Source organism: Rhinolophus sinicus, linkage group LG06, assembly GCF_036562045.2.
Source record: "Rhinolophus sinicus isolate RSC01 linkage group LG06, ASM3656204v1, whole genome shotgun sequence".
In the NCBI taxonomy this organism is placed as follows: Eukaryota; Metazoa; Chordata; class Mammalia; order Chiroptera; family Rhinolophidae; genus Rhinolophus; species Rhinolophus sinicus.
Genome location: NC_133756.1, coordinates 27,218,940 through 27,231,244, shown reverse-complemented (window position 1 = coordinate 27,231,244; position 12,305 = coordinate 27,218,940). Strand labels below are relative to the sequence as shown.

General features: G+C 46.5%; 1 long non-coding RNA gene across 1 annotated transcript in view; it reads right to left on the bottom strand.

Annotated features, from left to right (window-relative positions):
* The window catches only part of LOC109453069 (uncharacterized), a 280,383-nt gene that overhangs the window by 137,537 nt on the left and 130,541 nt on the right, over window positions 1–12,305 (bottom strand). Inside the window, exon 3 of the long non-coding RNA XR_012497234.1 lies at window positions 7,147–7,212. This is a non-coding gene — a long non-coding RNA (uncharacterized LOC109453069). The remainder of the gene's footprint in view (window positions 1–7,146; window positions 7,213–12,305) is intronic.

Here is a 12,305-nt window from a genome sequence, read left to right as displayed (position 1 = left end):
ACCAGGTATATCACCACCAGGAAACAATGCTAAGTAGTTACTGAGTGACTAATACATGCCAGAGCGCCAGGCTCTTTAAACTATTATCTCGTTTCCTTTTTTTTTTCTCTTGTCATCCCTTTCTCATGGCCTATATTCTTCATTTTCAAGTTAAAAATAATCTCTTATTGTTGTTACCGTGTTTCCCCGAAAATAAGACCTAGCCAGACAATCAGCTCTAACATGTCTTTTGGAGCAAAAGACCCATTCTTATATAAGACTGTGTATAACATTAATATAATATAATATAATATAATATAATATAATATAATATAATATAATATAATATAATATAATATAATATAATACCGGGTCTTATATTATATTAAAATAAGACCGGGTCTTATATTAATTTTTGCTCCAAAAGACGCATTAGAGCTGATTGTCAGGCTAGGTCTTATTGTCAGGGAAACACGGTAGCTGCCTTAAATACTTCTGGAGAATGAGTTAGAGTTATAAATAGATGTAAACACAAAACATAAAACACGGTGTTTGTTTGATCCTCACAACAAACCGGTGCGGTTGGTTTTAGTAACTCTGTTTCATAATTGAGATGAGCAGGGCTCAGACAGGAAGCGCAGTTGCCCAAGATCTTTCCAGGAAGTCAGCGATCAGGATCCCAACTCCCACCTCATGGGCGCTCCCCACACCCTAGCATCACGCTCTCTACGGGGTGTACACTTACTCACTCATTTAATCCCTACAACACTCTGTGAGGTGGAAACTGTTGCTATAGTCACGTTACAGACGGGAACCCAGAGGATTAGCGAGGTGAAGTAGTTTGTCCAGTGCCACGCGATGAACAAACCCTGAGCTGGGCCTTGAACCAAGTCTGCATGATACCCAAGCGTGGGCTGGTACCCAACATGGATCCCACACTCCTGCCTCCAAAGCCCTGCTCCTGACTGCCCTTCTCCCTTTGAGGAGGCTCTCCAGCCCTCCAGGGCAGGGATTCGGGAAACGTATTAACGCCAGCGACAACACAGCACAAAGCAAAAGCACAAAACATGGCCAGTAAGCAAACCAGACTGCCTTGGGGCAAGTCTGGGTTACCCTGACATTTGGCTGTGTGAATCTTTGGTGAGTTATGCAACCTCTCTGTGTCTTAATTTTCTCAGCCACAAAATGGGAATTACAATCGTAACAATCACAGAGGTATTTCTGTAAGGCTCTTAGAACAATATCTGGTATAGAATAAGCACTCTCTTGTTAGCTCCTATTACATGTAAGTAAAATGCCTAGCAATTAATTGCAGCTCTCTAATTATGAAATTACAGTTTCTGTCTCTGTCTTGGGGGATTCCACACATCCATGGAACGTTTGACCACCGGGAAGTTAGAACTGGCCCCAGAACTGACTCAGGGTGGAATTCTGTTCCTGTTCAATCTCTCCCAGGCTGAAGGCTTCTGGTCCTTTTCAACGGAAGCTTATTCAGATCAACAGATGCTCTTGAGCACCTACTGTGTGCCAGGCCCTGCTTGAGACTCAGGATCCAGAGAAATCAAAGAGGAACCACACCTCGCTGCCTTTTTGTGTGTGTGGTAAAATATTCATGATATTTATCATTTAACCATTCCTAAGTGTCCAATGCAGTGGCATTAAGTACATTCTCAATATTGTGCAACCATCACCTCTATCATATACCCCAAACTTTTCCATCATCTCCAACAAAAATTCTGTTTCCATTGAAAAATAACTACCCCCCCAACCCTTGGTAACCCCTATTCTACTTTCTGTATTTAACTACTTTAAAAAATTATATATATATATATATATATATACACACACACATACATATATATATATATACATATATATATGGAGAAAGAGAGAGAGAGAGAGAAAGAAAGGAAAAATATACAACATAAAATTTAACATTTTAACCATTTTAAGTGTATAGTTCAGTGTCACTAAGCACATTCACTCTGTTGTGTAACCATCACCACCACCCATCTCCAGAACTTTTTCACTTTCCCAAACTGAAACTGTACCATTAAACAGCAACTCCTCATCCCCTGCTCCCTCCCACTGGCCCCTGACAACCACCACAGTACTTTCTGTCTCTATGAAATTGACTACTCTAGGATCCTCATATCAGGGCCTCATACAGTATTTGTCTTTTTCTCTGATTGGCTTATTTCACTTAGCATAATGTCTTCAGGATTTATCCATGTCGTAATAGGAGTCAGAATTTCTTTGATTTTTAGGCTGAATAATATTCCATTGCATGTATATACCACATTTTGTTTATCTAGTCATCTGTCAATGAACACAGGTTTCCTTCTACCTTTGGCTATTGTGAATTATGCCTCTAATGAACATGGATGTACAATTCTCCCTGCCTGTAAGTTGCTTGTGGCCTAATATAGGAGGTGACATGTAGATTCACCCACAAGTTACCCTGGATGAGCCTCTATCTTTTCATCTGTGAAATGGGAATAATGTTACCCATTGCAGGAATTAAATGAGATGATGTATGACTTAGGGTGCCAACACATTGTAAACACTTGATAAATGTTAGTTCTTGCTGCAGTTGCTGCCACGTTAGGCAGGAAATACCTGGAGAAGAGGGGGCTGGATATCAGGTGGTCAGCTTGAGCTCTCTCACAAACATTCTGCCAAGTAAGCCGAAAGATCTCAACTGGATGAGGAAACAGACTCAGAGAGGTCCATCGGCTGTGGATGGTAGAGGTGGGACTGGAACATGGCTCCTCGAGAGAGCAGGGATGACAGAGAAGCCCAGGGGAAGGCAGGCCCAGCATACACAAGTTCCCTCAAATGTCTGCAGAATGGGCCTGGGAAAAGCCCAAATGACCAAATCATTTGTCCCAAACGACCTTAGTGTTGGAGGGAAGAGCTGAGAAGGCAAAAGGGAGAAAAGGTGTTCACGTGGAGGCAGAGGCACAACCTGAGCAAAAGCCCAGAGGTGGGAGCTGTAGTGTCTGCAGGAGAAATGGGACGAGGCCAGTGTGTGGGAGGGTGGGGTCGGGTCACTGAGGGCATGACAAGGTGGCCCAGTCCAGTTTGGTTCCAGGGTCAAGAGGACTTGGATGAACTGCCCCAAGTGGCGTTTCAGGGATGTTAGTCAAACTGATCAGACAGGGACTCTTGCCTCATGCCATATCATCACCTTCGAACCACAGGCGATGTATTAAAATTTATATGTGTGTTTTCCCAACATCATGTACATAGTTCGCAAAGTCAGATAGTTCGATAAGGCCCCTTCTCCAGCCCCATCCCCCCCCACGCCCAAATCTTATTGCCCAGAGGCAGCCACTGACCGCTATTTTTCCCAATATTTAACTCCCTATTTCTAAATAATACGTTTAAACATCTCTTTTTCATTTTCACTTTGAGGTACGCTCTGTGCACTTGCTATGATGGAAGAGAAAGATGTAGCTCTGTTCCCTACAGTCACTGCACCTTACGCCAACTTCCCAATCTAGTTCAAACATAAGTTTTGGTTAGGTTTAGTGTTTATAGTATTGTGGCCGCGTATATCACAGCTGAGCCATAGCACACTACGATTCAATTTCTGCTTTTGTACAGCTTATTCTTTTGGCTGAAATTAAGGTCTCCATTTTTAATATGATTCATTTTCTAAGTACACTCTTCCATCTCCTCTCTGTGGGAATGTAAGTCTCCTCTCAGAAGCTTCAAGCACAATAGGTAATCAATCCATCTCTCCATCTTCCTTCCTTCTGAGTCACCACCAATGTTCCCGCTCTAACCCAGACACTTGTTCTCTGCCTGCTGCAGAGACGTGACTATGCCCAGCTGTGTTTTTTTAGGGCCCCTGATGCCAGAGAAGTGAACAGGGTCAGACGCACCTTGGCCCAATCATCATTCATCTATAGATTTTATTCATAAAACACCTACTGTGTGCTTTCTGGATCCCACAGAGGTCTAACATCAGAGGCTGGTGACACAGAGATTAATCAGATGCGGTCCCTACTTTCACAGGGGTCTGAACCCAATGGGGTAGACACAAGTAAACACTGATCCAGAAAAGATCTCTAGGAGTTATGGCGGGAGGGGGGGTGTAGGGCAGGGCTGGAGAGACGCTCTTAACTCAGCCTTTGGAAGGGCCAGTATGGAAGGCTTCCTGGAGGAGGTGAGACTAAATGAGTCAACTTGTCAAGAGGGGTTTTCTAAGAGTTTGGGGAAGAACATACCGGGTAGAAGAGCATCCTGTGCACAGTCACGGGGGTATGAGAAAGCATGACTAGTTCTGGGAATTTCAAATAATTAGCGATGATCATGTGGGAGGGTTCCAGTGGGGGGGAGGGTAGGGGGCAGGGTCTTGTGTGAGAGTCTAAGGGACCTGAGGAAAACAGGGAGCCACAGAAGGATTTTGAAGAAGGAAGACGTGATGAGGTTTGCATTTTTTTCAAGATAGGATGGCTACAGGGTGTCAGATGGATTGGAGAGAGAGAAGGGCTAGTGAGGGGGACGTTAGGATAAAGAAGGCCAAGGATAAAGAGGGTCTGAACTAACACTGGCACTGGAGGTAAGGCACAGGGCTGGGGCGACTTACGGAGACCAAATGGACTGGACTTGGTGTTAAAGGAAATGTGGAAGGGCTGACCGATAATTCACAGGTATCTCAGGGAAAAGATATTTCAACACGTCCCCTGAAACATGAAACCGGAAGCTACTCCAGGCTGGGAAGAAGCGCATTGCTTCTTAGGGTGTGTAGGTGGGGCAGAGGTGCTGAGAAGGTGGGTGCCCACGGACTGAGGGATCAGGGCCAGGGCCTGGGGCTTTTAGAAATTAGAGGGCAGAGGCAAGATTAAAAAGCCATGGCATCAGAAGGGTTGGTACAGCCTGGCTGATAACAGCATGAGCTCTGGACTCAGGCAGTCCTTGGTTTCAATGCCAGCTCTGCCACCTGCTTGCTGAGCCTCCACTTCCCCATCTGCAAAATGGGGACCGTGACTCTACCTACCTCATGGGGTGGTTGCTAGGATTAAGTAAGACCTTGGCTGTATCAAGTACTTAGCATACTGCCTGAAGCATAAGGAATTCTTTGCGACTTCCTACTACTTGTCTTGGGGAACAAGGGCAGCTTCAAAAGGCAGGTGGAATTTGGGCTGACCTCAGAAGAGGAGGAGGCAGGGCTGGCTTCATAGGCGCGCAGCCCGTGCCGTCAGCACCAGGCCCCCCACCTCAAACGAGCCCCAGACTTGGTTTAATGCTCTGCCATCTTGAGGTTTTGAACAAATTTTGAATAAGGGACCCCACATTTCCATTTTGCATTGGGTACCACAAGTTATGTAGCAGTGCTGTACGTAGGGGACTCTCAGGCAGAGAAGAGGGGGTACTTTTGAAGCAAAAGGGCACTGCGTGTGCGAAGGCTCAGCATGTTCCAAAAACAGTCAGTGCCAGGCACGGTGTTTCTAGCTGAAGAGCTGTGGAAAGGGGGAGAGTGATGGAAGCTCAAAGTGGAAAACAGTGAAAGGCCTCAAATGCAACCCTAAGGGATGAGGCTGTAACATAACACAGTATGTACATGAGGAACCTTCCATATTTGATAAACCTGGAAGTGGTCAGATCCGTGATAGTTCAGGGAGAGCCCTGGGGAGGGAACAGTGAGGACGGTGCTATGTGCTCTGCACTTTAAAGATGAGGAAACTGAGACCCAGAGAGGTGATGTGAGCGAGGCTGCAATGACATTCATGGGCTCCAGGTACTTTTGGCTTCCTGGACACTGTTTTCCCATAAATATAAATATACATGTACACATGCATGTGCATATCATTGTACTTTACAACTGCACTGGCATAAACGAAAACACTTCCTTTCACTTAAAGTAGCGTGGTCCCCAGGTGCTGTGCCTGCTGTGCTTCACGGGTAAGTCACCCTGGATACGAGTTGCCAGCTTTTCCAGCTCTTTGGATCCTGCAGCCAGGACTCCTGGGTCTTCCTGGAACAGGTGGATGGTCCTTTTCTCCTCCAGGGGAATGCAGCCAGTCCCTCAGGCCATTTCAGCTTGGACTTGCTGAGTTTCCAAGGACTGACCATCCTAATTTCCAAGGGAGGGCCCTGATGGCTGTTTGTGTTGAGCTAGGTAGTGGGGCCAAGTGACAGGTAGAGGAGAGTTGCAAATGTCCCTGAGTTCCGGGGAAAATCAACGGTCTCTGTGTCTGCATATGTCTGCAACTTTCTTCCTGGTGCCACCTGCAGTGGCAACCCTGCAGACTGGGCTGCCCGCCTACCCCACCCATTCGGAGGGTGGGGAGGCTGAGTCAGTGGCAGCTGCTGAGGATGCCGTCTGGAGAGGAGAAACATTACCGTCTGTCTGTCTGCCTCTCTGGGGTTCCAGGGACACCTGCCTGGAGGTCGGAGAAGTGTGCAGGCTTTTCTTTGTGTGCCAACTGCTCACGTAGCCCAGGAGAAAGGATGGAGTTTCAAGAAACGAAATCCGCTTCCTCAGGCTTTCCTCAAAGATTCCTCACTGGCCTTCTCTTTCCTTCCTCCACACACCCAAGATAGGGGCAGGCTGACCTGATTCATGAGTGTTATTCTGGTCCTCCCACTTCCCAGCTTTGACCACTGGATGTACCCGCGTAGGCCAGGAAGAGAAAGCACAGAGAGTGCAGACTTGGGAAAGAAAAATAGGTCTAGACTGGCTATCCCTTTAAGTTTTAGTCTTCCCTCATTATCAAATCACATTTCTCCAAGCCCAGATCCCTTCTTACTAGGTATTTATAATGCGTGGATGGATGGACGGACAGACGGATGGATGCACGGATAGATGAATAATGTTCAATCTTTCCCAGTCTTAGAAGTCACTCCTACTTCTACCCTCCAATTCCTCTGGTTAGGAGACAGAAGCCAACTGTCTCTAAAACAGGATGGAAAATGTAACTTGTGGATTTGGAGAAAACTTACTGAGAAAGCTCCCACATGATCACTTCTATTTTCTTTATGAAGTCTGAGGATTTGGTGGGAAAATAAAGGATCAAGTTTGGAATCGCGATTGCACAGAAGAACAATTTGATTGGGGATTTGCAAATACATTATAAGGTGGTGCCATGGGCCCCTATGAATATTTCTGGAGCAATTATTATGGAACAGACCCCCCCAGCCTGGTGCTCTACTTACATGCCCTCCTTTCATCTTCACGTTCACCTAGGATGCAGGTGCCTCAGTAGGAAGAGCCAGGTCATGCTATAGGGGAAAAAGGAGAAAAAGCATTCTAAGTGGCTTACAGACACAGAAGTTTACTTTTTGCTCTTACTAGTTTTCCATCCATCGGTGTGGCAGGAGACAAGGCAGAACAAGAGTGAGAAGCTGAGAAGGTCTGAAAAGCAGGGAAGAAAAGAAGGGAGGGGTTCAGAGGCTGGAATTCAGGAGGAGGTCAAAGAGCCAGTTTGGTGAGAGCTCTGGAAAGATAAGAGGGAGGGGTTGGAGAATAAGCCCCTGGCATTGGAGATTTCCTGGGTGGAGCAGGAGCCAGGCAAGATAAGAGCCAGGTGTGGCCAGGAGTGTAGGTGGCTGGAGAAAAGGTGAAGGGCCCTGGAGCTGAGGTGGTCAAAGGTTCTGACAGATGAAGACACTTCCATTCCCTGGGGACAAGGAGGGTCCAGGGAAGGATATAACAAGACTCTCTTTACGAAGTTTGCAGTCTCCTGGGCTGCAAATTGTACTAGGAGATGAGGTTTGGAAACGATCTTTTTCAATATTCAAACATGGAAATAGAAAATACGAGACCTCAAAGAAAGGTGTGTTCAGAATCCCATTCTCCTCTACACTGGACAGTTGGAGAAGCACTAGATGTAGAAGAGTCACCTAACAGCCACAGACGACCACAACCAGGAGGATGAGAAATGCAGACGTCTAACCACCAGGGGTCTATGAAAACTGCCATTCATTGATAATAATAGTAAGAGCATGCATGAGTTTATTATCCACTAGGCACTGTTCCAAATATTTCAGATGTATAGCCGTTTCAATTCTCTCACAACACCCTATAGACAGGTATTATTTCCCCTCTGACAGATGAGGAAAAAGCATATAGTGGCACAAGAGGAGTTGTATCACTTGGCCAAGGGTTGCACCCTCATGTGTGTCAGAGTGGGAGCTGAACTCAGGAGAACTGGTGTTAGAGCTACACTGTTAAATGCTGCATCCGTTGTTCTCCAATAGGTGTATCAGCATCACCTGGGGCTTTGTTAAACCGGAGCGCTGGGCCCCTCCCCTAGAGGTCTGAGGTAAGGCTCAGGAATTTGCCTTTCTGAGAAGTTCCCAGGTGAACCCCAGGCTGTGGGTCGCACGACTATGCTTCAGACTGCCTCACAAGTAGACACACACGGCAGCTGTTTGATGCCAGCACGTACAGCATCTCTTTCCATAGGTGGCCACCAAGTGCCTGGCTGCTGGCTGCGGGGGGGGGGGGGGGGCGGGTGTGTGTGTGTGTGTGTGTGTGTGTGTGTGTGTGTGTGTGACAGAAAGCAGAGGATTATGGCTTAGGTAGCACTGGGAGACAAAGAAGAAACCTGATCCTGCTTCTGGGCCCTGCGGTGGGGTGAGAAGAGGATATGGATAAACAAACCAGCTCCAGAGAGAGAGTAAGGAATACAGGTCCTGATGGGGAAACTGACCTTAAAATGGTTCCCTGCCACGTGGAACTGAGCTAAAATGGTGGCCCCAGCAGAGAGAGAAGTCCCCAGCCTTAGCCCCAGCCCACTTCCACATAACCCCCTCCAAGCCACACCTTGAGCCAATCACCAGACGACACCTACCCCTTCCCCAACTCAAGGAAGTCCCCAACGCATAAAAACCTGTTCAAAACCTTGCTGGGGGCTCAGTCTTTTGGGAAGGATCCCCCTGAGCCCCCGCCGGCGTAATAAAGCTGTCTTCTCCCTGATCTCTGCGTGCTGCTTGAGTTTCTCGGTCCTTGCCGTTTTTCTGCAACAGTTCCACTGAAGGTGTGGAGACAGAGGCACACAGAGCAGCAAGGTTTTGAGTGGGTACAGTGTATTGGTTACAGTAGAGGGGCTCTAGAGAGCACAGTGGGGAGAGAGGCAGAGACAGCAGCAGCAATGGGCCAGAATAGGGTGCTGCTGGTAGGGGGGTTGGTAAGGAAAATAGCATGACAGGCGGGGTCTCAGCTCCCACGACCCGCATAAGAACGCAGGATATGGTGAGGCCAAAAAGGAACACCCACGGAGCCATAGATAGGGGAGTCATACCACTATAGTCTTGCTGGCGGCTGGGTTGGAGACACAGGAGGCAGGAGCCACACGATACACAACCCGCCGTCTGCTTCTCTGCCAACCAACCCACCCCCTAGCGTAGCCACGGCAGTTATATTAGTGGCTAATGGCTAACTGGGAACAGCTGATGGCCACCCAGCCACAATGGATGGCCATCTGATTACAGCTGATGGCCACCTAATAACTGAGCCAACACCTCTCCACATGAGGCCCAGAGCCTAGAAACTGCTCTCCTGGCTCTGTCCCCACATAGCAGTTGTCTGAAGATGGCTGTGCAGGAGAGAAGTGCAGGCTGGGGGCCTTCCTGAAGCTGATGATCACCCTTCCCTTCTGGAAATGTTCCAGGAGCCAGTGATTACAAATAAGGCAGGTACCTGAATAGAGGTGCAAGAGCTGAGGCTTTGCATGGAAAGGAATGGGCCGAATCAGGTGTCAGGCTTGGCAGAGCCAATCTTTAAGCCTTAAATTCAGGTGTCACTGAAATCCCCAACTCTTTGCCTCCTGAAGTAAACCACGTACCCTTCTCATTCACCGCCTTCACATGAGCGTGTGGGGCCATCTCAGCTCCCCAGCTGCCGTCTGTCTGTTTGTAGCCTGGGATCCAGCTTAATTAAGAGCTCTCCTGGTCAATTAGTCTCAATCACCTCTCTAATTGGGCACCAGCTGTGTTTTCTCTTGACAAGGACTCTTTTATGGGACTTCTAAAATGCATTACATGAAAAAACATAACAGTTTCAGGGTTATATGATCATAAAACTAGGAACACTTATTTTCTACAGAAATGAAGAGTGCATCTCTCTCTATGTTCCAGAAAATATTTTTTTGAAAAGTTGGGAGGGAGGGTATGGAACAGCAAATTCTCCACTTGTTTATATTCTGGACACTGATTATGGTTTTAAATGAAGTTTTGCATAATCACAGGTGCTGGTGCATAAAGACTCCTGGCAGAAAAGTGAGACTTGAGAAATTGAACCATGAATGGCTCCATTTATGAACAGCCACCAATGATTGACAGAATGACTATTAATAGTTAATATTAGCTGAGCCCTTCGTATGGGTTTAACCCTATGCTAGGCACTTGGCATGGACTGTTTTGTTTAAACCTGGTAACAGTCTTAGGAGGTGGGTGTAGGTGTTGTCCCCATTTTCACAGAGCAGGAAACTGAGGCCCAACGAAATGAAATAATTCATGTTCAAGGTCACATGGCTCACTATTGAGTGGATGAAATAGAACCGAAACCCAGGTCTGTCTCATGCCAAAATTCTTTTCTGCCTCTTTCCAACTAAACAATGCAATTAATTTCCAGAACAAAAGTGCTCTGTGTGCAATGATTACAATATCAACCCTAACATTTGTACAGTTTTATAGTTACTAAATTCCTTTAAGTTTGCAGACTCATGGGTATGACAGCCCTGTGAGACACAGGAAGCAGTTGCTCTAATCCCATTAGCACAAATGTGGGAACTTACTAGGTACAAAGGGGCTCGATTGTTTATCCAGGCACATACCACCAGTTAAGAGCAGTCAGACCTTTCTAATTCCTACTCCAAATCCACCCATTCCCATCCCTTTCCCAATGTAGTTCTTCCCCTTGAGGAAGCCAGATATAGTTATATATTTTTTCCACCTGTTTACTCACTCATCCCTTCATTTATTCACTTAGTCATATTACATTTCCCTATCCTGATTATTTATATTTACTTACTGCTGTTTGTCTTCCCTTCTTAGAATATAAGCTCCTTGAGAGCAGGCCCGTCCTTCTTGTTGATGATTTTCAGCCTCCAAAATAATTCCTAGAACTTAAGCATTTGTTGCTCAATTCATCCAAACAAATATTAATTCATCTACTCAGTAAATATTTATTGAACATCTACTATGTGCCAGGCACACGTAGGTCCTCAACAAGACAGGCATGATTTTTCACTTCCATGGAGCTAATATTCTAATGGCGCTTATACACAAATAAATAAATAGTTGCTGGTTGGGATTTGCGCAATGTGAGAACTTAACAGAGTGACGTGATAGAAAGTGACAGTTACTCAGTTCTCTTCCCAAAGCCGTACACATGCTCCTGGGGCAGACTGTGCAGCCACCAGGCAGTTTCCATCTCATGGGAATAGTAGGGGTTTTGCAGACTCAGACGCAGAGCTCTTAGCTCCCAGTGCCATGGCTTGGATAACGGGGGTGGGCGTGAGGGGAGGGCAAGGAATGTTTCCCGAGGAGGCAGCACCTGAGTGGTTTTAAAGACGAATAGGAGTTATCTAGGAAAAGGGTGGGGAAGATTCCAGGCCCGTGCAAGGACAGGTGGCAGGAGGCCAGCTGGCACAGAACAAGGGGTGACGGAGCCTAGACTGTGAGGTAGGGAAAGAGGAAAGAAAAGAGGTGAGGGAGACGAGCGTGGAACCGGTCCAAAAGTATCACATTGTGATGGTTAGTTTTATGTGTCAACTTGGCTAGACCACAGTTCCCAGTTATTCAAACACCAATCTAGGTGTTGCTGCGAAGGTATTTTGTAGATATGGTTAACATCCACCAATCAGGTGACTTTTAGTAAAGATTAGCCTCAATAATCTGAGTGGGCGCCATCCAATCCCTTAATAGGTCTTAAGAACAAAACGGAGGTTTCCCCGAGCAAAAAGAAATTCTGCCTGTGGACTGCAGCTCCTGCTCAAGAGTTTCCAGCCTGCCAGCCTGCCGGATACATTTAAGATTTGTTTAGCCAGACCCCACAATCACAGAAGCCAATTCCTTGAAATAAATCTCTTGATATTTAGATGGATAGAGTTAGCTAAGTAGTAAGTAGATAGACAGACAGACAGATAGACAAATAGACAGATACATAGATAGATCCCTAATCTCCTACTGGTTCTCTTTCCTCTGGTAGACTCTCGGGGACTGATTCCCACTAACCAGCTAAGGGGACTTATCCTTAAGGTGATGGAAAGGAGCCACAGAGGCTTTAAGCAAAGGAATAGTATAACCAGATTGGTTTCTAAAAAGAAAAAATGGCACTGGCTGCCATGTGGAGTGGATAGGAAGGGGCA